At 36.9% G+C, this 27732-nt stretch overlaps 1 protein-coding gene across 6 annotated transcripts in view; it reads left to right on the top strand.

Annotated features, from left to right (window-relative positions):
• LOC106875258 (vitamin D3 receptor) overlaps positions 1-27732 on the top strand; it is a 582218-nt gene that overhangs the window by 441651 nt on the left and 112835 nt on the right. The gene's annotated exons all lie outside the window — the stretch shown is intronic.

The raw sequence follows: 27732 nt of genomic DNA on the forward strand, positions 1-27732 counted from the left end.
AGGTATACACATAAATGTTTTTATAACTAAAGGTAGCTACCAAATACACCTGTTATGTCCTTGTGTATGATAGGTAGATAATTATACATACAGGCACACATTACTATTTCACATTGATACTGAAATGGTACAAGGCGGTGAGCTGGCAGAACTGTTAGCACACTAGGCAAAGTGCATAGGGGTATTTTGTTAGGTCTTATGTTCTGAGTTCAAATTCCACCAAGCTCCATTTTTGCCTTTTATCCTTCCTGAGTCAGTTTAGTAAGTACCAGTTCATCACTGGGGTTGATGTAATCGACTCACCCCCCCCCCCAAATTGCTGGCCTTGTACCAAAATTTGAACCCAATATTTAAATGGCACCTAATGGGACACATCTATACATGACTGTATCAACTTGTGTGTTGTGTCTCTTGGTAAATATATGTTCTATATATATATATATATATATGTGTGTGTGTGTGTACGCATACACAAGCACACACATTGATACAGTCATTTACACACGTTTACTCTTTCACTCTTTTACTAGTTTCAGTCATTTGATTGCTACCATGCTGGAGCACCGCCTTTAGTCGAGCAAATCGATCCCAGGACTTATTCTTTGCAAGCCTAGTACTTATTTTATCGGTCTCTTTTGCCGAACTGCTAAGTTACGGGGACATAAACACACCAGCATCAGTTGTCAAGCGATGTTGGGGGGTCAAACACAGACACACAAACACACACACATATATATATATATATACATATATACGACGAGCTTCTTTCAGTTTCCGTCTACCAAATCCACTCACAAGGCTTTGGTCAGCCCGAGGCTATAGTAGAAGACACTTGCCCAAGATGCCACGCAGTGGGACTGAACCCGGGACCATGTGGTTGGTAAGCAAGCTACTTACCACACAGCCACTCCTACGCCTATTCATTTGTGCAGAAAGTGTATACTTTAGTACATGTATTGAGTGGTTGAGAAACAACTTTACTTAATCCTCCCTCTTCCTCATTATCTATTTCTTCCACCACCACCACCACTGTTTTTTAATTCTCACCCCCCCCCCCTCAGCCCCCTTCTCTTACTCATCCTCCAAAGTAACCTTTTATAATCCTGAAATTCTTCAAATATATTTCTTCAGCATTTCAAATTTTCCATTTGTCTGTCTAGTTATCCATGTCTGTCTTCCTATTTTGGTGTGTCAGTATTTCTTCTATTTATCCAAGGCATACTCTTATGTCTGTCTCCACATTTTTTTTTTCATCCTCATCATGTCTATCTGTCTTAGCATATTTATCTACATGCTTTTTGTCTGATTATATCTCTGCCTATTTTCTAGTATTTATGTGTGTGTGTGTGTGTGTGTGTGTGTGTGTGTGTGTGTGTGTGTGTGTGTGTGTGTGTGTGTTATTTCTTTACTACCCACAAGGGGCTACACACAGAGGGGACAGACAAACGGATTAAGTCGATTATATCGACCCCAGTGCGTAACTGGTATTTATTTAATCGACCCCGAAAGGATGAAAGGCAAAATCGACCTTGGCGGAATTTGAACTCGGAACGTAGCGGCAGACGAAATACCGCTAAGCATTTCGCCCGGCATGCTAACGTTTCTGCCAGCTCGCCGCCTTATGTGTGTGTTTGTGTGTGATTATATGGGCTTCATTCTTTTGCTGTTTTGATTCATTGGACTGCAACCATGCTTGGGGACACTATCTTTTGGTACCTTGGTTATCTCCCTTCACAGTTACGTCTCTTTTAATAACTTAATTACTGCAAAGTGTTGACACTGGTACACACACCCACACAAACCCCACATGTACACACACACACACACAAACCCACATGCACACACACACACACACACACACATATTAATATCTATAATGTGCTACCTACCTATTTACTTATCTCTGTCTATCTACATCACATATTTCAGTGTCAACAATCTCTCTCTCTCTCTCTCTCTCTCTCTCTCTCACATACATACACACACACACACACACACACACACACACACACACACACACACACACACAGTACATTGAGCTTCTACATTCAGCATTTCTTGATGCTGTATTACAGACCTCTTTGTAGAAATCCAATGTCTTTCTGCCATCACCATTTGCTTCTATCTTTCACCCCCCCCCCCGCCCGTTATTCCTCTTTAATCTCTCTTTCTTTCTCTCTCTGTCTCCCTTAATCATTTTCCTTTTAATGGCATACAGAACCACCACCACCACCACCATCCTCCTCTATCACTCTCTTTTCTAATTTACTTTCCTACACTACTTCCTCTTCCCTTTCCTCCTGTCCTTTCCTATCCTCTACTCATTACACTCTGTCTCTCTCTCTCTCTGTCTCTCTCTCTCTCTCTCTCTCTGTCTCTCTCTGTCTCTCTCTCTCTCCTTTTATTACTCTCTACTCACTATCAATTCACTGTCTTTCTTCTTTTAATACCTCTCTCTCTCTCTCTACCCCTCTCACTACACTGCCTTTCTGTCTCTTTCATCACTACCCTTTCTCTCTCATCACCTCTACTCCCCCTCTCTCCCACTATCCCCACTCCTCCACCTACCACTATCGACTCCTCTCTTTCTCTCAGCTCTCCCCTTTTGCTCGCTTTCATCTCACATTCTTCCTTCTCCTTTCTCTTCCCTGTGTTCTCATGCATATTTCATTACTCTCTCTCTCTCTAGGCACCCCCTCCACTCTTCTTCTGTCCCTCATCTCGTTGCTCCCCTTTCTTCCACACTCGCCCCCCCCCCTCCTTTGCTCTCTTATCTTTTGCTCTCCTCCCCCCGCCACACCTTCCCTCCGACCGACCGCCATCACTTCCCTCAATATTAAAATCAATCAACCTCAAATATATTTGATGTTTCATCTGGAATTGATTAATGTGCATGTGTACGTGCAGTGAGTGTGCAGGGGGTGTGAATGTATGTATAACAGTGTGTGTGTGTTTGTATGAGTGCCTGGTATGTATAATGCCCCTATTCAACGTATTGATTCTGAATGTTTAATTATGTATATGTGTGTGCATGTGTATATATATATATATATATATATATATATATATATATATATATGTGTGTGTGTGTGTGTGTGTATCTATATCCGTGTGTGTGCAAAATTAGAATTGTGTCTAGAATGCATGCAGTTAGTATGGTTTGATGTGTGTGCGTGGGTGTGTCTGTATAACTGTGTGTTTATGTATTAGTGTCTGTGAGTGTATGTATGTGTTGATGTGTAATTGCATTCTGTGTTTATAGTGTATGTGTGTGTGTGTGTGTGCATGCATACATATGTCTTTCTGTCACATGTTTGATAAGTTGTATATGTTATTAGATTATGCATGCAAATATGTGCATGTGTATATGCATGGGTGCATTAGGATCTTAAGTTTATGTTGATGTTTTTCAAACTATGTGTATTGTGTATGCATGTATATAATATATAATGCATAAATATATTTATATACATGCACAGACGTCAATACATATATGTGTGTGCATGCGTCAAAATATACATGTGTACATGTACACACATATACATATATCTACATACATCAGTGCATATATATATGTGTGTGTGTACATATACTTATACATCAAAATATCCATATATACACACACACACATATGTACATACATAAAAGTTTATATATATATATATATATATGTGTGTGTGTGTGTGTGTGCACACATTTATACATACATGGATATGTAGACATTGATGCATATATATATATTCATATACACATACATACATGTGCATACACATGCATGTATATACATACACACACATACATATATTTATACGCACCCAATCACATGCTCACACACACACACACACACACACACACACACACACGTGAATTATTGTTTTCAGTTTGTATATGTGTAGCTACACATGTGGTTTATGTGTATATACTTACATGTATAATGTTAAGTGTGTACATGTGTGTGTGTGTGTGTGTGCGTGTGCTATGTATGTTTGTATGCATATCATGTTGTTTTGCAGCATGTTTGTTTCATAGGGCTAGTTAATCTGTTAGCAGCTTATACATGATTAGAAACATATCCTTGCCAGACATTAACTGTCAGGTGGAGAAGGAATATATCTATGTATGTATGCATGCACAGATTCTCCTGTGTATGCATGTATGTATGGAAATTTTACTGGAAATTGCTATATTGCATTTTAAACATATGTAATTATGTATGGAACTGACTTTGTGGGAATGTGTATGTTAGAGTATTTGTGATTTTGTATGTTCATGTGTGTCAGTGTGATAACAGTTGTTCAGATGCACTAGCTCTCACATTCACATGTTAGGGGGTAAATTTTCGACTTTGCAGTACTATCCAACCCATTCTAATAATTTATGTAGCCCTGCTTTTTCTTAATTGTCGATTATTCATTCTACCAAACTATACCAGTATATTATTGTTTCCTTTCAAACAATTCCTGCTCAGAAAGTGCTTCTGTTGGTTTGGCTCTATATACCACTGTCTATGAACCAAACTCCTCCAAGATGCAGTTATGCCAGAGCCTCTCCTGGATGGCATAAGTGGTTGATGGAGAATTGAAGACAGGTTCTAAAATGCAATTCAGTTTTGAATTGACATCTTGTGCTCGTAAGCATGATGTCTATAGTTGGAATTGCAACTGGGTGACAATCTTCGCTTCAGATGCCTGTAATTGCCAACCATGGTTGGTTTATGATTGTGGTACTATAGATTCTCTGGTAAGAGCTAGCTCAACCCCCTCTTGAGTTAACAGCATGTCAAGTGCATGTCTCATTCTTTTCAGTGATGTTCATAATTTTCTATGAGTAATTAGAAACAGTGATTAATTTCCACACCAGATATAGTTTTGTGGTTAGAATTGTGCTTCCTAACCACATGGTTTCAGATTCAGTACCACTGTTACGGCACTTTGGGCAAGTGTCTTCTATAGCCGTGAGCTGACCAAAGCATTGAGAGTGGACTTGGTAGATAGAAACTAAAAGAAGCCTATCATAATGTGTGTCTGTGTGACTGTCTCATTGCCTTGACATTATGCACTCGTTGTAAACAAGTGTCACCATCATGTTAGGAGTGTCCTTTCATTTCCAGTCTTCTGAGACATGTTTGGTCATGGAGAAATATTACCTTATTTGGAAACCGGAGAAGTCTGGCTACAGGAAGGGCATCTAACCATAGAAAATACACCTCAGCAAATACATGACTCTTATTAGCATGGTAAAATGGGCACTAAACCGTGATGATGATATACATGCACAAAAAGAGAATGTTGTAATAATATTAAGAATAAATAAGAGTATTCAGAGAGTGCAAACCTCCGCCAAGGCAACACCAATGTCCTCTCAACGATTAGCCAGAGAATATCTGAAATAAACTCGACTGCTCTCACAAACGAGAATACTAAAAATGAACCTGACCGCTCTCAAAAATTAAGTGAAAATAAATGGAAAAATAATCCAGAATCCTTGTCCAGTACCTGATCGATCCCAGTGGTAGTAATGGAATGTGAAGGTGGCTATAGAAAATTTAGTAACAGTAATAAATAGTTTATCCTTATCTAATACATGCCAAAGTTAACAAATTCACCATTCAAAATAGTTACAGCCTAAAGGAAGATAATTGAGAAAGACTTGGAAGTTAACATAAGATCGTATTCTCGTAAAGTATAGTAAATATAACAAATAATCCAGAATTCTTATTCGGATCAACTATAAACAGTAGTGATAGTTTCAAGCACTGGCATCCAACTGAGTTTTGGATCTAGAAAATGATTAGTCAATTAAAACAAATCAAGTATATTACTGGTACTTTATCAAACTCTCAAAGATGAAACGGCAAAGTTGATCTCTGTGAGATTTGTACCCAGAGTGTAAAAAGATGTTAATAAATGCAAGTGATGTTATTTGCTGCTTTGATATTAAAAATAATTATTTCCGATGTAAAACCAAGGCCCCATTTGTGAATGAGGGGGTCTACAGTCAATTATATCAGCCCAGTACTTGTTGGCCGCTGTTTTATTGAATTTGGAAGGATGAAAGATAGTCAGCATCAACAAGATTTGAACTGGGGATGTAATGAATCGTGGAACTTCTTTGGATTTCAATGTTGTTTGATAAACTCAGTTTTTATGATTATGTAAGTGACTGGAATATTTTACAAGTCTGTGGCCCTGTGTTTAAGGTGTTGGCTGAAGGATCATGATGCTGTGAGTTCTATGCTTGAATCAGCTACGTAATGACCTTGAGCAAGGCACTGCTCCACTCTATTGTACTGAAAATGGTGCAGCCTTTTCTCTTGCCAGCTGTCACATCCTCAATGTTCTCTTTGATCAATGATTGACAGGTCAAGGTCATGTCTATGTCTATCTCTACTTCAGACTACATAAGCACCTAAAGCAATTAGAGAAAACATGTGCTACCAAGTCATTCTCGCTCACAAGTGATGTCTATGGTTTTGCTTTAAGATTCCACAAATATGTACAGTCCAGCCAGCAGGCTTTTACACTGTTTGTGTCAATGCAATTTCACTGAAAGAGTTTGGGTTGACCCAAAGCTATCATTAACCCTTCAGCATTTCAACCAGCCATATCTGGCTCAAACATTTGTCTTGTTTTTGCGTTCAAACAGTTCAGATCTGACCTCACACACCTACCCTGCAATGTTATTCTAAAACAGAAACAAACACAGCATCAAAATACAGAAGGTACGAGATAATGCATGATTAATTCAGAGTAATGTGAATAAATAAGCATTACATTTGACAGAGTTATCTGAATGTTAAAGCATTAAAGGCATTTACTTATCTAAGATGCCACCATGCAGTTGAATGGAATTTGGGACCTCGTGATTCTGAAGCGAACTTCTTAAGCTTTGCCTGCATTCATAAAACATCATCATCGTTATTATCATCATCATCATCGTTTTAATGTCCACTTTTCCATGCTTGCTTGGGTCAGAGTGTTATAACTTGATAGTTATAGCTAAATACAAAAAGCCATTTAGTATAACCGGCCAACTGATTCTGCCACTCCAATACCTTTCCAAGAAAGATAATAATTATGATAAAAATAATTAAAGCAGCATAAAAGAATGGAGATTGTCATGTGTGTGTGTGTGCACAAATACACACACACACACACACACACACACACACACACACACACACACACACACACACACACACACACACACACACACACACACACATATATATATGTATATGTGCAATATAGGGACTCTCCAGATCCTTGTGGATAACAATGGTTGCCCAACATTAGGATGAGAGGAACGGGGTAATTTTTTTTTTTTTCTTCCCCGACCAAATACGACGGTAGTAGGGTTGAGGTGGTGGTAAGTGAAATAAATGATTCTCGCAAAAGCAACATCAACAACCACAACAACCAACAGCAATTCTAAAAGAAGCAAAAAGCTAAGTGTAAATAGCTTCATTTGGGTCATTGACTTGGGGCAAGTAGTTTCCCAAACATTGATCGGAAACTCTCTCTTCCACCCTACCCCCACCCTTTTCCCATCTTTCTTTCTTTCTTTCTTCCTTCTCATTACATCCCCTACTCTTCTTTACTCCTGTCACTCCCAACCATCTTCTGACACCACACATTGATTATAATGCCTCTCTTTTTACCACACACTCTACACATACAGAAGCTTATATATATGTATATATATATATATATATATAAGCTTATGTATGTGTAGAGTGTGTGGTAAAAAGAGAGAAAAGTAAAGAGGCATTATATATATATATATATATATATATATATATATATATATATATATATTTATATATATATATATTTATATATTTATATATTTATACACACTCATACACACATATAAGCACACACAGATAAATGTATAAGCATAGACAGATTGCTCTGTATCTATCTATGTATGTGTGTATGTAAATCTGTGTGTGTATGTGCATGCACACACAAACAGCAGACATTATACATGGCTCTACTATAAAGGATTGCTTTGTTAGCATGTAATTCAAAGAAAAAAAACTAACTAACAAACAAAATAAACATACAAAGATGGTGGAAGATTGTAAGCTGTTTGTGTGGGTGGGGGATAGCGGGAGTGTTGATGGTTGTGGGTGGAGGAAGATTAGTGACTCCAGTTGGTGAAATTCCTCCAGGATGTTTTTTGGAATTTAATCACTTGCCTGATATTATATATGAAAAAAAAAAACAAAAAAAAACTCAAACAAGTCAAAGATGATAGTAGAACATCAACAGCTGCAACAATGGTGGGAGAAGTAGGAAGAATCCAGCCTCTACATCCAGCATCAAGCACCAAGGATTCTTTCTCATGTTCTTTTTTCCCTTCTTTCTCATTCCCTTCATCAAAATGCTTTGTTTTTTGTATTTTTAAAAATGTTTTTAGCTTTGTTTTTCTCTTGACTCCCTCTGCTTTTTGTGTATGTGTGTGTTTCATTTTTGAAATTAATAGGGGTGAAGTAGAGGGTGGATTCTGTTATTAAATTTTGTTCCTTTTTTTTTTTTTTTTTTTTTTGTAATTGTATTTCATTTGATTCAGTTTTACTTACTGCCGTTGTGTACTAATCGTTTTGAAGATTAAGTAAAAAAAATACCACAAAGTTCTTTCTGGTATTTTAATTTCAATGGATTTACAACAAAACAGTGGAGGCGCAATGGCCCAGTGGTTAGGGCAGCGGACTCACGGTTACAGGATCGCGGTTTCGATTCCCAGACCGGGCATTGTGAGTGTTTATTGAGCGAAAACACCTAAAGCTCCACGAGGCTCCAACAGGAGATGGTGGCGAACCCTGCTGTACTCTTACACCACAACTTTCTCTCACTCTATCTTCTTGTTTCTGTTGTGCCTGTAATTCAAAGGGCCAACCTTGTCACACTGTGTCACGCTGAATATCCCCGAGAACTACGTTAAGGGTACACGTGTCTGTGAAGTGCTCAGCCACTTGCACGTTAATTTCACGAGCAGGCTGTTCCGTTGATCGGATCAACTGGAACCCTCGACGTCGTAAGCGACGGAGTGCCAGCAACAACAAAAATACAAAAAAAAGAAGAATGTTTGTACATATCCGTATGAGTACATGTGTATGCTTACACACACGAGGTGTCTATGGATTTACATCTGAAAAAATTTCTCTTCAAGGTGCAAAACTAGACAAGTCTCCTCTACAGAAGACCAGCAGTTGTCCATGCATGCATGTATGTTTCCTCTCTCCACTGATATTATTTAGGGGGAAACCAAAGACCAATACAACTTGATCCTTATGTTATTGCAGACATTACCATCAGAAATCAAAATGTCAGAACGGACACTACTAGACATCTTGTCTGGAACTCTAACAATCCTGTCAAATCACTGCTTCAAATTAGCATCTTTATTTTATTAACCCAGAAGGATGAAACATAAAGTTGACCGTGGCAAGATTTGAACTCATGACTCCTTACATTCTCAGTTCAAATCCTACCAAAGTCAGCTTTGCTTTTCATCTCTCTGGTGTCCATAAAATAATGGGTCAGTCTAATATTGGAATCAGTCTAATCATGTATCCCTTTCCCCTTGAAATGGTTAGCCTTTTGCCTAGCTCTTTACATTTCGAGTTAAAATCAAATTAAGGTCAACATAATCTCCCTGGAGTTGTCAGATAAAGTTCCAGTCAAAATCTCGATTGATTTCAGTGATTGACTCCTCTCTCTCTCTCTCTCTTCTGGCCTTGTACCTATATAAGATTAATTAACCCCTTAGCATTTCGACCAGCCAAATCCAGCCCAAAATATTCAACTTGTTTTGATCAAAACAGCCAAATCTGGTCTTTCACGCCTACTCGTAAAATGCCATTCTAAAGACATACAGTCACCTCATTGAAATTTTGAAGCTATGAAATAATGTATGACTAATTCAGAAACTTGTGAATAAATGAGCATTAAATGTGACAGAGTAATCTGAATGCAAAAGGGTTAAAAGCAGTCGGTTGGTAGAATCATTAGAGCATTGGAAAGAATGCTTTGTGGTATGTTGTCTTGCTCTTTACATTTTGAGTTCAAATTTTACCCAAGTCAACTTTGCTTTTTATCCCTTTAGGACTGACAAAAAAAAAAAAAAGTACTACTGAAGTTATTAGCATTGACTCCCTTTCCAGTCAAATTACTAGTTTTGTATCTAAATTAATAATTAAAAGCAATTAGGAATGTTATTATTTGTATTTTTTACACTATTCTTATATCAAAAACTGGGTCCATGGATTCCTATGTTGTAACAATTATCTACTAATCATGAAAACTGGATTTCAGAAAAATGTCTCTTTTCATTGTTGAAACAATAATGATGATGATCCTTTCTACTATAGGCATAAGGTCTGAAATTTTCAGGAAGGGGTTAAGTTGATTACATCGACCCCAGTACTTTATTGACCCTGAAAGGATGAAAAGCAAAGTTCACCTCGGCAAAATTTGAACTCGGAGCATAAAGAGGGATGAAATGCCATGAAGCATTTTACCTGGCATGCTAACGATCTTACCAGCTTGCAGCCTTAATAATGATAATGATAATCCTTTCTACTAAAGGCACAAGGCCTGAAATGTGGGGATGGGGACTAGTCAATTACATCGATCGCAGTATTTGAGTGGTACTTAATTTATTGACCCTGAAAGGGTGAAAAGCAAAGTCGACCTTGGCGGAATTTGAACTCAGAACATAGAGTTGGAAGAAATACCGCTAAGCATTTTGTCTGTTGTGGTAATGATTTAGCCAGCTCACCGCCTTGATACTAATAATAATAATAATAGGACTGGCTCCTGTGCAGGTGGCACATAAAAGCACCCACTACACTCTCGGAGTGGTTGGCATTAGGAAGGGCATCCAGCTGTAGAAACTCTGCCAAATCAGATTAGAGCCTGGTGTAGCCATCTGGTTCACCAGTCCTCAGTCAAATCATCCAACCCATGCTAGCATGGAAAGTGGACGTTAAACAATGAATAATAATAATAATAATAATAATAATAATAATAATAATAATAATAATATAAATTTTGGGGAATTATATTTTGCTCCTTATTAAATGTTTTATGTGTGTGATCGCAGTAATTCAGCAATGTCCTTTTGTTCTTTATGTTCTGGCTACCAGAGGGTAGTTTCAAATTGTGTTCTGTAGTTGTGATCTACCCCACCCTTTATTATTTTCTTTCTGTATGTTACAATTATTGTTGATAATTTTTTAAAATCTGATTTTGCAATCTGTGTGTTTCTTACTTGTCCATTCAATTCCTTTTTCCTTCCCTCTTTTCCCATACCAGCATAGAGAATGGACATTAAATGATGATGATGATGATGATGATGATGATTATGATATATATATATGTACATGTGTGTGTGTGTTAGTGTGTAGATATAAATATAAATATATATATACATATATATATATATATATATATATATATATATATGGGTTTTCCAGGCCTTTTCTAAAGTACATGCACATACAAATATATGTAGGTACATTGTGTGTGTGTGTGTGAGGGGGGGGGCAGAGGATGAGGAAGGAAGAGGAGAGAGGAGGTAGAGGAGAGGTGGTTATATGCATGCATGTGTGTGTGTGTGTGTGTGAGAGAGAGAGAGAGGAGGAGGAGGAGGAGGCATATGACATACTGAATGAGAAAGAGATGATTTCTGAGGGAATGAGACAGTGGGCTGGGATATATGTCTTTGTGTGTGAGTGTGTGTATCCATCTGCTGCTTATGTGTCTATATACTGCTCTGTGTGTGTGTGTGTGCGTGTGCATGCTTGCCAGTGTGTGAAAGTGTAGGCTGAGAAGTGGCGGTGCACAAATTGCAATAATTGAATTCTTCTCCCCTCATAATCTATATTGATTTGATTTTCCAGAGCTAAAATTGGACAGTAAGGTGGTGGCGGGTGCAGTGGGGTGTGTGTGTGTGCTTGTTGTGGCATTCTGTTCCCTCTTTGGTCAGCACGTTTTCCTCTGCTATCCTCTCCTACCACTTCGGTTTTGTCTTTCATCTCTGGTTTCTCTTCTTGTGGTTGTTATTGTTGTTGCTAATAGTGGGAGATAGGTGGCGGCGATGGGGGTGGGTGAGTCAAAGTAAAGCTCTCTGATCTTGTTCTTTCTCTGTATTTTTTCTATTTTCATTTTTGTTTATACATATATATATATGTGTATGTATATATATATATATATATATATATATATATATATATATATATAAATAAACAAAAATGAATATATATATATATATATATATATATATATATATATATATATAAATAAACAAAAATGAATATATATATATATATATATATATATATAAATAAACAAAAATGAATATATATATATATATATATATATATATATATATATATATATATAATGTATATTTGTTTCCCAGTTAGTGTTTATCTTTGGGGAATCATCCAAAGAACGCTCCCTGCCAAATTGCTTTGTGAAATGTTGTTGTTGTTGTTATCACCCATAATCTATGAGAGTATGCTATGAATATGAACAGCAGCCAACAGCGTAGTGCAAGAGTTAAGCTTCTGGGAAGTTTAGGGTTCATGACCTAGTTTCAGTTACTTACTGAAGGCTTTTCATATCAGTTTCCAGTCTCCTTGTCCTTTCTTGAGAAAGGCATGTAGGCTACAACTTAGGTTTTACTTTTCCCTCAGAAAACTAAAGAATTTGTTTTTAGCATTGTATAGGCACTGGCATGGTTGTGTGGTAAGTTTACTTCCCAAACACATGGTTTCAGGTTCTATCCCGCTGCCCTGCACCTTAGACAAATGTTGAGGCAGATTTTCTACCGCTGGATGCCCTTGTTGTCACCAACCCTCACCTGTTTCCAAGTAAAGAAAATATCCCCCCATGACCAGACTTGCTTTCTCGGAATACTATAAATGAAGGACACCACTTGCATGATGGGGACACTTATTTACAGCTATCACGCTATGCCAAAGCAAGGAGACAGTAACACACACACACACACACATGATGGGCTTTCAGTTTCTTATTTCGTTATTGCCCATAAGGGGCTAAACATAGAGGGGACAAACAAGAACAGACAAAAGGATTAAATCGATTACATCGACCCCAGTGCGTAACTGGTATTTAATCTATCAACCCCGAAAGGATGAAAGGCAAAGCCGACCTCGGCGGAATTTGAACTCAGATCGTAATGGTAGACGAAATACCGCTAAGCATTTCGCCCGGCGTGCTAATGTTTCTAATAGCTTGCCACCTTGCATTTCGCCCGGCGCTTCTTTCAGTTTCTGCTCACCAAATCCACTCACAAGGCTTTGGTCAGACCAGTTCATAAATTGGTAGACATTCCTAATCTATTCAAAAAAATAAAGTACAATTCTTTATGGTTGGTACTAATAATGTTAATTCTGAAAAGCAGCTTATTTTTTTTCTTTTATTTTGTATGTGTGTGTGTTAATTAGCATATTATATGTTCACCTCATTCTTTAACATCACACCAGAACCACTACCATGACCTTTACATACTACTAGTACCACTATCATCAACCCCCCTCCTTTTGCCTTCTCATTTTTCTTTTGTTACTCCTGATAAAATTTAATCTATGAGGTTGATCTTTGATTCATTGAAGTTGAATTGAATTTTTTAAATTTTGTTTTAATTTTTGTCTCTGATCAGTCACAACATGTTTTTGTTAGGTCTTATTTATAATTTAAATTTTGTTAGATTTTAAAAAGCAAAAAAAAAATCAATTTTTTAAAATACTAATTTTTTCCTCTCATACTTCACTATGGTTTCATTCGAGCGCATATGTGTCCATACAAACAAAGACATACAGAAAGACACACACATATACAGTAACAGTTTATCTCTCTCTCTCTCTCTCTCACCTTAATGAACACATGCGTGGGCGCAAATATGACTTATAGACACACACACAAATGCATGCACACACATACCCATATCAATCAGCTACCTACCTATCTACCTTTCATCATCACTATTTAGATATGTTTCCATGCTGTCATATGTTGAATAAGTCATCATTTATTATATAGTATGTGACCTGTAATGCACAGCAATAGAAAAAAAAAAAGACCTGTCCACTTCAGTATTATACATCTTATATTGTAGTTTGAGTATGTTTTATTATGCCAATCGCACCAGAGAGGTCCTGTCATATGAGAAAACTAAAGACTCCCCTCCCCTTCTCCACTAACCTGCATCAGTCTTTAGTCAGAGTTAATGTCCTGCATGCATAGCTTGGGATGTGACTTATAGAATCAATGCTCTATGTATGTGTATGTGTAAAAAGACAAAAGATAGACCAGCAGATGTACATGGCATTATATCATTCATATAATTTTTCAAGATGTTACATTGACTTAACTGTAAATATATTTGAAGGAAAAGGTTAGATTTATGTAATGTCCTGGTCTATCGTTTGTTTCTTTGTTGCATGATCAAGCTACTCAGTTCTCATAGCCCATTTTTGTTCTGCAGAATTATTTCTACCTTAATTAGGAGGGCGGATTTAAAGAACTTTGGGCGCAAGCACTAATCCAGCATTCATCTATTATAGGTTTATAATAGCTTGTTCTCATTTATATATACATACACACACGTATACATATATACATACATTCATGTGTGTGCATGTCTGTGTATGTATGTTTGTGTATAATATATATATATATATATATATATATATATATATATATATATATATATATATATATATATATATACATGTACAAGAGTGGCTGTGTGACCCCTTTTATGTTTGTCTGTCCTTATTCATCCCCTCTTTGTAACGCCTTTATGGCAAATATTTATGAAATAAAGTAGCTTGTTTACCAATTACATGGTTCCAGGTTCAGTTCCTCTATGTGGCACCTTCGGTGAGTGTCTTCTCCTATAGCCTCGGGACAACTTGAGCCTTGTGAGTGGATTTGGTAGACGGAAACTGAAAGAGGCCTGTCGTATATATGAACTTCGGTATGTGGTGAAGCAAATGTTTGCTGATCCCTTAATTATGTTTATAAATGTATATGAACTTTTAAATAAGTTCTCCACCGATAATGGTGTTTACATACCGAAGGGCTTGGTAAAAATTTTAATTGTTGATTTATTGATAAACCTTTACCCTTTTAATTTGTAATAATATATATATATATATATATATATATATATATATATATATGTTTGTGTGTCTTTGTTTGTCCCCCCACCATTGATTGACAACCGATGTCGATGTGTTTACTTCCCCGTAACTTAGTAGTTCGGCAAAAGAGACCAGTCGAATAAGTACTAGTCTTACAAAGAATAAGTCGATTTGTTTGACAAAAGGTGGTGCTCCAGCATGGCCACAGTCAAATGACTAAAACAAATAAAAGAATATATGTATATAACATAGATACATGTATGGGTGTGTGGTTGAGAAGCTTGCTTCTCGATTATGTTGTCTTTGGTTCAGCCTCACCAGGCAACACACTGGACTAGTGTTTTCTACTATAAGTCCAGGGCCTATTGAAGTTCTTTGAGTTGCTTCCAATGCCAGAAACTGGAAAAGGCTTGGAGCCTGTGCGTGTGTGTGTGTATGTGCGCGTGCCCTTCTGTTCACATCACATGGTGGTTGCAAACTAGCTTCATCATCATATCAGTAGTGTTGTTCATTTCTAGTCTTCTATGTAAAACACATCTGGCCATGAGGGGAAGAGGAGGGGATTTTTCACTGTAGAAAATCTGCCTCAACAAAACATTTGTCTGACCTATGCAAGCATGGAGAAGTTGATGAGTACACACGTGCACACACGCACACACACATACACGCACACACACTCCCTCTCACACACTCATATATTTCTCTTACATATCCCATGCTATTAAACACATGAGCTGCATATGCTTCCGAAATATCCTCAGGTGGTAAAACAAATCAGATTGTAAGCTGGTCCCAGTTTTTTTTTAGCATTAAATTTTAGCCCGATTCACTCCTTGCCTATGGGCCCTTCCACTTCCCTTCTGGTCAATACTCTCACCCACCCTATAAAGTATAGTTGCGTGCTACCTCTCACTTCAAATCTATTTCTACACCTACCATTACTAAAGCCGCTGACCTCCTTTAACCGGGAGGGCAAGGCAATTTTCCTATGCCTAGTGGCTGTAGCGAAAGAGGTGATATGGTGGACCCGTTTGAAAGGGCTAAAGTCAGACACTTTCCTCTTTGGCCAAGGCCTCATCAACTTTTTCAAGTTCCACTTGAAAAGGAAGATGAGAGTAGAGAGGGAAGTGCTGTCTCATAGCAAATTTGTTGAAAGATGGGTGACTGTTGGAAGAATGGCCAGTATAAACGGACCAATTCTGAGAATACTCCTGTAGAAAAAAAAAAAAAAAAAGGTAATGTAAAAGGAGAAAGGGCTCTATACCCCTTTCTTATTTTTTCTGACCAAGCTTCCGTGGTTTTATGGGTTTTTCCACGTGTAACCTTTCCTTTTTCGAAGCGCCTCCCCCTTTGGGAGTTCTACTTATTTATTTATCTATTTATTTATCTATTTATTTATCATATCTTTCTCCGTTTTCTTCCTCTGTTTAGATGAACTTTCCTACCTTTTCGGACAAAACCTTTTGTAACCTTCGTCCTGTCTTTGTCCTTATATGTTTTTAATTGATATTAGCCCTTGTGGCCAATAAAACGAATTAATTATTATTATTATTGTTCTCCTCTCTTCCCTTATCATTCCCTGTGCAGTTGTTTTATTATCGTTATTAATATTTTCAATCTTTTCCCACTGATATCAGTTCTGGTAATAAATACTAATATGGTATAATTGTGATGACGTTGCTGATAATAGGATTACTTTGGAGTATTAATGTGAGGAGCGGCATATATGTATATATTTAGACATGCATCCACACATATACATAATGCATATGTACAATATTTATAAATGTGTACGGTTAGTGCTACTAATTAATAGTGATATTTTGTTCTTTTATTATCCTTTTCATACCTGCCTATCTCTTGTTACTCCAGTCTTCCTTCAATCTCACATTAAGTCTCCAAACAATTTAGATTAATGTGGGTGGGTAATATATATATATATATGAATGTATTTAGACTGTAGTATCAGTGTTAAGCAGTGAGGAAGAATAAACAAACTTTAGGTTAGTTAAAATATATATATATATATATATATATATATATGCATGTGTATATGTATATGCACATGCAACACATATGCAGTTTCAAAATACAGTGATATTAGCACCAGAGCTCCTTATATATCTATTTATAAAATAGATAGATAGATAGATAATTGGAGCCTGGTGTTGCCATCCGGTTTCACCAGTCCTCAGTCAAATCGTTCAACCCATGCTAGCATGGAAAGCGGACGTTAAACGATGATGATGATAGATAGATAGGTAGATAGAGAGATATATGTGTGTATGTATTGGTAAGTTGTTTATAGTCATATGGCTAAAATGTTTACATACATTAAAATGGACTCAATGTGCTTAATAGTGGAGTATAATAATCTTCAGAATATTTTGCGTAAGCTTATACTCCGGTTTCTTGAGTTGTATTTACTCCCCTCCAGATGAGTAAAATGTATTGCAAGATGTTAGAAACACTAGAAAAAAAAAAAAAAAAAATCAAATGAGGCACAGGTGTGACTGTGTAGCAGGAAGTCCTTTTTTTTTTCTCAACCACATAATTCCAGGTTCAGTCCCACTGTGTGGCACATTGGGCAAATGTTTCCTACTATGGCTACAGATCAACCAAAACCTTGTGAGTAGATTGGCTTGACCCAAACTAAAAGAAGCCTGTCGTATTTTTCTTTTATTCTTTTATTTGTTTCAGTCATTTGACTGTGGCCATGCTGGAGCACTGCCTTTAGTGAAGCAAATCAACCCCAGGACTTATTCTTTGTAAGCCTAGTACTTATTCTATTGGCCTTTTTTGCTGAACTGCTAAGTTACAGAGATGTAAACACACCAGCATTGGTTGTCAAGTGATGTTGGGGACAAACATACACACACAATATATATACGACAGGCTTCTTTCAGTTTCCATCTACCAAATCCTCTCTCAAGGCTTTGGTCGGCCCGAGGCTATAGTAGAAATTTTCCCCAAGGCGCCACACATTGGGACTGAACTCAGAACCATGTGATGGGTTAGCAAGCTACTTACCACACACACACACACACACACACACACACATATATATATATATATAGTTGAAATTTACAGTAAAACAAAAGACGAAGACAGGTGTATGAACAACAAGCAGGTGTATTAGTTTGATGCTCAGGAAAGTGAGAAAGTCTTTTATGTTTATATATACGTGTCTTTGACCCCACTACCACTTGACAGCTGGTGTTGGTTTGTTTACATCATAACTTCACATTTTGGCAAAAGAGACCAATAGAATAAGTACTAGGCTTAAAATCCTTTCTACTATAGGCACAAGGCCTGAAATTTCGGGGGGAAGGGTTAAGTCGATTAGATGAACCCCAGGTACTCAACTGGTACTTAATTTATCCACCCCGAAAGGATGGAAGGCAAAGTCGACCTTGGTGGAATTTGAACTCAGAACATAGACAAGCGAAATACCGCTAAGCATTCCATCCAGCTAACAATTCTGCCAGCTTGTAGCCTTAGTATTTAGGCTTAAAATGAAAAAGTACTGGGGTTGATTCCTTCAAATAAAATTCTTCAAGATAGTGCCCCAGCTTGGCCACAATCTAATGGCTGAAACAAGATAAGAAGACTGTGTGTTTGTGTGTGTATTTGTACTAGCCATGCATGCACATATGTGTGGAGGCAAACAGTTTGTTCAACCCCCATGTTACTTGGAGTTACTTTGGCTCAGACATGGGCCTATATGTCTGATACACAGATGGGCACAAGGACTCCTGAACACGTGTGTGTGTGCACACACATACTTATTAGTCAGAAAATTCCTATGGACCCCTGGTCTACTGGCCTGTAAACCATGTGTGTAAAAAGTATACATCCATCTAGATGGGTACATATATACACACACACATACATATACAGCCACCCCTTACTATATAAACTGTCCATGTGCTATTGTGTGACAGAGAGAGGAGGAGATAATGTTGCTCTCTTGTGTGTGTGTGTGTGTTTTCTTTTTATAAATTTGTTTAGCTGACCTTCCATGAAATGTCATTTTAATGAGAAGACATGAAATCAAAGCCCCTTATCTCCCTCTCCTCCTAATATCAGTCATCTTCTCTAGCTCCCTTTTTTTTTTTTTTTTTGTCAGGTCATGACTAGGTCAGCAATTTTCTTATTTGTTGTTTCATATGTTTTACTTCAAACTTTTTATTTATTTACTCTGTATGTATATTTTTATATTTCTTTGAAACTTTTCTTTCTGAATTATTTTTACTTCCTTCATATTTTTTTTATATTTGTATCATTTTTTTTTTTTATCCACCCTCACCCTGGGGGTGGATAGGGGTGGATATTAACTTGTTCTTCCACCATAGTATTCCTTTTTTTTTCTTTCTTTATTTTGCCTAAAACTGCTCTCTCTCTCTCTCTCTCTTTCTCTCTCTCTCTCTCTCTCTCTCTCTTTCTCTCTCTCTCTCTCTCTCTCTCTCTCTCTCTCTCTTTTCATCTTTTGTATCTTGCTTTAATTTAATGACCAGAATATCCACACACTTGCATACAAAACAACATGTGTGTGTGTGAAAGAAAGGCTTCTGCTTGACCCTTAACTATGACCTGTAGTGACATTCACCAAAACTACTGCCAATAATAATTTCTTTTATTGGCCACAAGGGCCAAAATCACTGGTGACAGTACAGAGGCAAATACACAGAAAAAAACACAAATAGGGAGATATTTGCATCAAGCAAAATAATAGTAAATACTTTAATATGACAATGATAATAATAATAATAATAATAATAATAATAATAATAATAATCCTTTCTACTATAGGCACAAGGCCTGAATTTTTTTTGTGGGGGTGGAGAAGCATCTCAAATACCCTACAATCTTGGTGTATTGCAAAAATCGTCTTTACTTGGAACTGCGCATATAGTGCATAAAGTACTGTATGTCTGAGATCCTTGTGATTTCAGAGAAGGCATAAATCTCTGGTACACACAATATCTTCAATCTGCAATGTCACAATATTGGATACTGTGCAGTGTTTTCAAAATAATAATAATAATAATAATTAATTCGTTTTATTGGCCACAAGGGCTAATATCAATTAAAAACATATAAGGACAAAGACAGGACGAAGGTTACAAAAGGTTTTGTCCAAAAGCAATAATGATGGTTTCTTTTAGTCACAAAGATTTAGATCAGTGGGGCCCATCACAAGAATAGCCTATAGTTTGAGTGGGGCTTTACATAAAGGAGGAGGAGGAGAAAGAACTGGAAACAACAGTGAAATGAGATAGAAGTATACATATTGGTTTCTAGTATTGAACTAGTATTTTATTTTGACAAAATTTGAACAAATACTACCAGATGAGCTAAGAATTCTGTCAATCCACTGTTCTGGTGTTTTCACCAACTTCCCTAAACTCCAGGAACAAAAATATCTTGAATCCAATTAGTAAACAAAAGAAAAACAAAAAGCACTATAATCAAAAAGCAAAAAAGAAAAATACAGAAAGAAAAAAATGTAGAAGTAAAATAAGCCCCCTAGTGTGTTATTGGCTGCAGGTTGTGATCTTTACTATAGCTAATCTTACAATGTTTCTTGTCTGTGCCAGCCAGACTGTCCAGTTTCTATATAAATGACAATATGGTTTGGCCTTTTGATGGCTGTCTTCCTTTTGAAGGAGGTGTCTATTTTTTGTTTCCTTTTGTTTTGTTCACACACACACCACACACACTTGTAGTTTCTGTCAGGTTATATTGAAGAGTTGGTGAAATTCCCTTCTGATGACACACACACACAGACGCATGCACACTTATACTCTCTGTCTCACATGCTTGTACCTGCCTACAGAATAACATTTACGCACAGATTTAAAACAATTCTTATAAATAGTGAAGTGTAAATTTGAGTAACTTTACATGTATACTTACACGCATACATACTTGATATGTTTGCTATGAATGTGTGTGTATTTGCTTTTAATGTTTCATTGTGGAAGATTCTCTATGGCTGGATGCTCTTCCTGTTGCCAACCCAAGGTAATATCTCCCCCATGGAAGATATGCTTTATGGAGGATATTGGAAATGGATGACACTGCTTCTATGGCAGCAACCCTCATTTACAACTATCATGCAATGTCAAGAGGAGACACAAACACGCACACACACACACACACATACTTGTGTGTGTGTGTGTGTGTATAACAGGGTTCTTTCAGTTTCTGCCTACCAGATTGACTCACAAGACTTTGGGCAACCTGGGCCACCACAATGGGATTGAACCTGAAATCGTGCGATTGGAAGCCAACAATTTACCCACTCAGCCATTATTGTATACATGTGTGTGTGTGTGTGTGTGTGTGTATGTATGTATTGTCTTCATCATCATTGTCATTACAGGTGCACTTCTTCATATTAGCTTGTTACAACACTTCATTTCTACTCTTCTTTGGTCTGCTATAATTTATTATTATTATTATTATATATTAAGCGGGTAGTATCATTAGCACGCCTGTCTTCGTGTTCTGAGTTCAAATTCTGCTGTGGTCGACCTTGCCTTTCATCCTTTCGGGGTTGATAAATTAAGTACCAGTGAAGCACTGAGGTCAATGTTGTCAACTGGTCCCCTCCCACCAAATCTAAATCTCAGGCCTTGTGCTTCCACTAGAAGGGATTATTATTATTATTATTATTATTATTATTATTATTATTATTATTTATTATTATTAGCTTGTGACAGGAATGTGACACTGTTTACTTTACAGTTTCTTTAAATAGCTTCCCATGTCACATTGAACACAAATTCTACCCTCATGCCATGTATGTATGTAAAAATGTGTATATGTGATTGTGTACACACACATACAATTTTTTCTATGGAGAAATAGAAATGAATGTGAAGTACATGTTACATTTTGCATATAACTAGAGTACCTTTTTTTATCCATGTCTCTCTCTCTCTCTTTCTCTCTCCCTCTTCCTCTCTCCCTCTTCCTCTGTCTCTTACCACTCTAGCTCTATTTTTCAAATTCTATAATTCCATCCTTATATATATTTTTGTTATTGCCACGATTATTATTATTATTATTATTATTATTATTATTATTATTATTAACAACATTATATCTAATGTTATCATAGTAAAAGGAATGTAACAATATCCACAAGGAACATTTTTGTCTTTGCTCACTTCCTTCAATAGGAATTTGAAGAAGAAGAAAAAAAAATGCTGTCTAGGAGAGATGAACAACAAAAGCAAGAATACAAAGGAATATGGATTTTATTTCAACTTCATTGTTAAATCTATTCTTTTTAAGATATCATAATCCTAAGATTTCTTTGTAGATCTGTCTGTCTGTGTTTTCTTTTTATTTTCTTTGTAATTTTTTTGCCTAATTTTCCTCCCTCCCCTTAAAACTCCATCTTCTTCTTCTTCTTGTAATTATTATTATTATTATCAACAACTCTGATCTGGCTGTTAAAATGTAGAAACCCATAAATATTCATACCATCTTCTTGAAAAAGGGGTTGACCCCTTTCATCTTGGTGAAGTATGAAGGAAATTCTATCATTTCCTTTCCTACCTGTTTGGTGTGTTTGTGTTTGTGTGTGTATGTTTTTAAGATAAATGGGGAGAGAAACTCTGTCAAATGTATACCATGTGTGTATTTCGACAATGAAGATCCAGTTGTTCTCAACCAACCGGATTATCTGCTCCTGAATTAACGTGTAAGCGTCTTAACATAGATAAAATAAACATTAGAGATACTTTGCTCCATGCCAAAACTGCAGTATCTATTCTGAGGTTTTGCAAGCTCTTCTAAATCCATTGCAACGCTAGAACTCCTCTGCATCATCAGCGTGTATCTCAGAGTCATCAGCATTTCACCCCTTAGCCTGTACGCTTCACATAAGCGGGTAAGTTGTTAATGTAATTCTCAGACAGGTCAAGCATGACACAGCTTGTGGACAAGGCTGAATCTTTCAAATTCCTGCTGCACTCCACCCAACAAGCTTTTTATGCTGTTTACTTTCATAGTTTCACTCATGTGGTATGGGTCGACCTGAGACCACATTGTTGTGGAGCCAAATTCTTACCTGATCATATTATGCTTGGATTGTATGTGCGTGCACATGTATTTATGGATGTGTGGATCTGGGTTCAATGTTGCTGTGGAACTTTGGGCAAGTATAGCCCTGGACCAACCAAAGCCAATTGTGTTGAATTGGTAGGTTCATATATAGTGTGTGTGTTTCTCCTGCCCCAACCCCTAACAATTGGTGTTAGTTTGTTCTTGTCGGTAACTTCAAGGTTAGGAATAAGAGACCAATTTAAAAGATGAGTACTAAGGTCAGTTTATTCGACAAAAACCCCTTGAAGGCGGTGCCCCAGCATGGCCGCAACCCAATGACTGAAACAGAGGATAAAATGTATTATAAACTCACATATGTGTGTGTGTGTGTGTATATATATATATATATATGTGTGTGTGTGTGTGTGTGTGTAAATATGTGTGTGTGTGTGTGTGTGTGTGTGTGTGTGTATATATATATATATATATATATATATATATACATACCTATATGTATATATATGTGTAAATATATATGTGTATATATATATATATATATATATATATATATATATATACATATATATATATATGTGTGTGTGTGTATATATATATATATATATATATATATAAAAAACTCTCTTTCAGAGTTTATTTGTTTGTTGAGTTTTCCTTTACTTTTCTCATGTTGAGGGATTCTCATTTCCTGATAGTTTTTGTATAAAACTATTTTGTATGCTATATATAAAGCCATCTTCTATTGTCTGACTGTTGTCTGTATTTTTTATTCAATACCATTTCCCCTACCCCATATCTCTGCATAAAACACTATTTCATACCTGCACATACTCGTGCATATGTGTGCTCGCGCGTGCGCGAACTCCGCGCATCTACTATATATCTCCCAGACGCAAGAATATTTCCCCATATGTGTATATGTTTATGTGTGGGTGTGATTGTATATGGTATGGTGTATGTTTGGCGTATTGTGGTGGTAATTTGTATACGTGTGTTTCGTTGTAACAATAATAGTACATTTTTATAATGACCTTAAAAGTATGGTAAACATTTAGTGTTGTTAGAAGAATGTAAAAGAGATGGTTGAAAAACTTGTCGACATGGGGTTGTAAAGGAAATTATGTTTATGCCTATATATATATATAAACTTGTATCTGTAAGCAAATATATTTTTAGTGTTGGTATACACACTCTGGTTTGCACTCAAACGCATGTTAGAGGTAGTTTGTTGTGAAAGAGAATTGTTATGTACATAATGTTGTAAGCATGTCTTCTAATACAGGGGTTTTCAAACTTTTTGACCTGCGGACCCCTTTGTATTTCAGGCTTTACCTTAGGGAACCCCTTATAAACGCTTATGAAATTTATACATAAATATTTGCTTAAAATAACATATATTTTTACATTTATTTATTTAACAGTATTTAACAAATAGGTTTATTGTCAATTAAAAGATTTCGATTAAAAAAAAACATATATAAAATCAAATTGCCCATAAAAAGTATTTGCTGTCCACGGACCCCCTGTCTTGTCTTTGCGGACTACAGTTTGAAAACCCCTGTTCTAATAAATGACAAGTAACATAAATCGTTATGTATCAGCTTGTAGGGATAAGTTCAAATTCCCCTTCAGTTACATAAGCTTTTCTGTTTATAAATGGTTTGGTGATAGGTTGACTTTACACTCAACGTACATTTTTCGTTCATTTCCTACTTTAATTATTTGCTCCCTGGTTCATCGCCTTCGAGGAGACTGGGTTGTGACCCGTCAATTTATAAGACGTCGAACCCACTCTCTCTTGCTGTCTTTCTCTTTATCTCTCTCTCTCTGTATCTCCTCTCTTTTTCTCTGATGGTTTACTTCATGGGGGCAATAGCTTTTTGTATGGGAGGACCTTTTAAATTGCAAAGTTGAAGTTGAGAGCAAGAGTTTTTTTTTTTTTTAATGGTAATAGGGACCTTCGGGACAGCTGGAGTCATAAGGAGAAAATAATACATGTGTTTATGGATATATATATGTAAGGGACGATATATATATATATATATATATATATGCGTGAATGTGTCAATACGCACACCTGCGCGCACCCACACACACACACACAACTTTTGAAACTAAGGTTTTGATCGGTGCATCGGTCCGGAGCACAGAGAACCACAGGGGCGGCACGAAATTATCTACTTTTAAAAATGTAAATGCACTCAGGCAACCCGGGTTCGATTCCCGGCATAGGAGTAACTGTGGTTTGCTTTGCAACTACGTTGTTTTGAGTTCATTCCCGCAGCCAATGCCTTATGAGTGAATTTGGTAGAGCAGGAGTGGCTGTGTGGTAAGAATTCCCAACCACATGGTTCCGGGTTCAGTCTCCCTGCGTGGCACCTTGGGCAAGTGTCCTCTACTATAGCCTCGGGCCGACCAAGACCTTGTGAGTGGATTTGGTGGACGGAAACTGAAAGACGCCCGTCGTGTATATAAATATATATGTGTGTGTGTGTGTGTGTTTGTCCCCCACTATCGCTTGATAACCGGTGTTGGTGTGTTTATGTCTTCATAACTTAGTGGTTGGGAAGCAAGCTACTTACCACACAGCCACGCCTGCATTATTTACATCATAAAAATTTAGAATCTTGAAGAGAATGTGAAATAATTTTTTCTATTGTAGAACTCGAAATAGATAAAGCTATTATAATAGCATATAAATATTGGGTTAACATCACATTTGGATATTCATGTTTATATATATATATATATTTATTTATTTATTTATTTATTCAGTGTATTTTTGGCACCACTAACCACTAATCTCATGTACACAACCTGTGTTAAATTTCACAGGTAGCATCAGTTGCTATTGTTTTTAATCCCCAGATCCACCCTGGTTGAGCGGCATGATCAAAAGCATTCCTGCTGTGGTCTGATTACCCTGGAAGGTTTCGGATCACATTATCCAATGAGTCCTTTTTTAATGACAGTAGCGTGTGTGATTTGAGACAGATTTTGGCTGCTGTTCCTTGCAGGCCGGGCGACTAACGAAGTATCAGTGTCGTAGGAAGTGGCGGTAAGTTGTGTGAGCGAAATAATTGTTACTCTGTGGTACAGTGGGTAAGCCAATACCCTGAATATCTGATAAGATCTTGTTGTGCGTCTGAACACAGTCGGGGCATTTCTGGTCTGGTCGTTATGGGGTACTGATAACATCGATATCCCGTGTTATCTCTGCTATTTTTAACATTTCGGTTCATTTGCCTCGCTACCTCTTCCATCGGTTACCTCCTCTCCCCTCCCATTCTGTGTGCGTGTGCGTGCGCACGTTTCAGTGTGTGTGTGTGTGTGTGTGCTTCCATACATTGGCACAGGATCATAGTTTTGTTTTGGAAAGATATATTGGAATAAATCCATTCTAATAATGTATGTTGTACTTAGTACTTCTTTTATCGACTCTGGAGGTGAAGTCGATTCTGGTGCCACTCAGCAAAATGTTTAGTGTTCTTTCCCCTGCCCCCCAACGATGCTTAGTAGATTAAACTGTGTGTGTGTATATATATATATATATATATATATATATAATCTGGAATCTTGACGGCTAACTGACCAGGCCATTGGCAGCATGCAGTGCTGATATTACTTGTGATTGAACCACCGACTCTTAGTCCCCATACTGATGGTTCCTAGATGCCGTATTGATAGTGATTTAGCATAAAATATGTGTACATTAAAATAGATAATTAAAAGCTCTACGCAAATGGGCACGTATTAGTAAACACGGATCTAGTCTTTCTCATTCGCAAAATGAACCCCCTCCTCACTTTAATTTTGCTCAGATTGTTTTTCAATTTTGGTTTATCGATGCAACTCTGAAGTTTGATTGCGATCAACCAATTACTTTATCTCGTAAATTAAAGAATCTTATGTAATTTGGAATTAAAGTTGGGTAATTTTAGCCAATCAACAGACAGCGTGGCATTAGCAGCTTGTTACCATGACGAACACACGCTGTGTTGTGCGGTTCACTGTTGTCTGTGCCGATTTCACCCGCGTGTTTTGTTTTAATTTTTCTGTGTGTTAGTATATTACATATTTTTCTGTGCTTCTGTGTGTTAGTATTTTTTACATATTTTCCATTTCATATATTTTTGGATTTCACTGACTCATAGCTGGATTTCTGATTTCACTAGTTCAATTCTTTTCATAAAAATTTTAATTAGGAGTATTTCTTAAACCGTTAGCTTTACATTTCAACAGCTTAACTGAAATTTAGCCCACGTAACAGGAACTGAGAGGGATATCGTGGAACAGAGGAACTGTGGATGATACAGATAATTTGACATTATTTTTGAATCCTGCATGCAAAAACATAGGAGACAGGAATTCTTTTCCTTGGGACAAATTCTTTGACCAATGTTATTCTTATCGTAGTTTACAAATCCAAGCGTGAAAATGTTACCCACCCACACACACACACACACACA

This window comes from Octopus bimaculoides, chromosome 2 (assembly GCF_046866305.1).
Source record: "Octopus bimaculoides isolate indiv1 chromosome 2, ASM4686630v1, whole genome shotgun sequence".
NCBI classification, from domain to species: domain Eukaryota; kingdom Metazoa; phylum Mollusca; class Cephalopoda; order Octopoda; family Octopodidae; genus Octopus; species Octopus bimaculoides.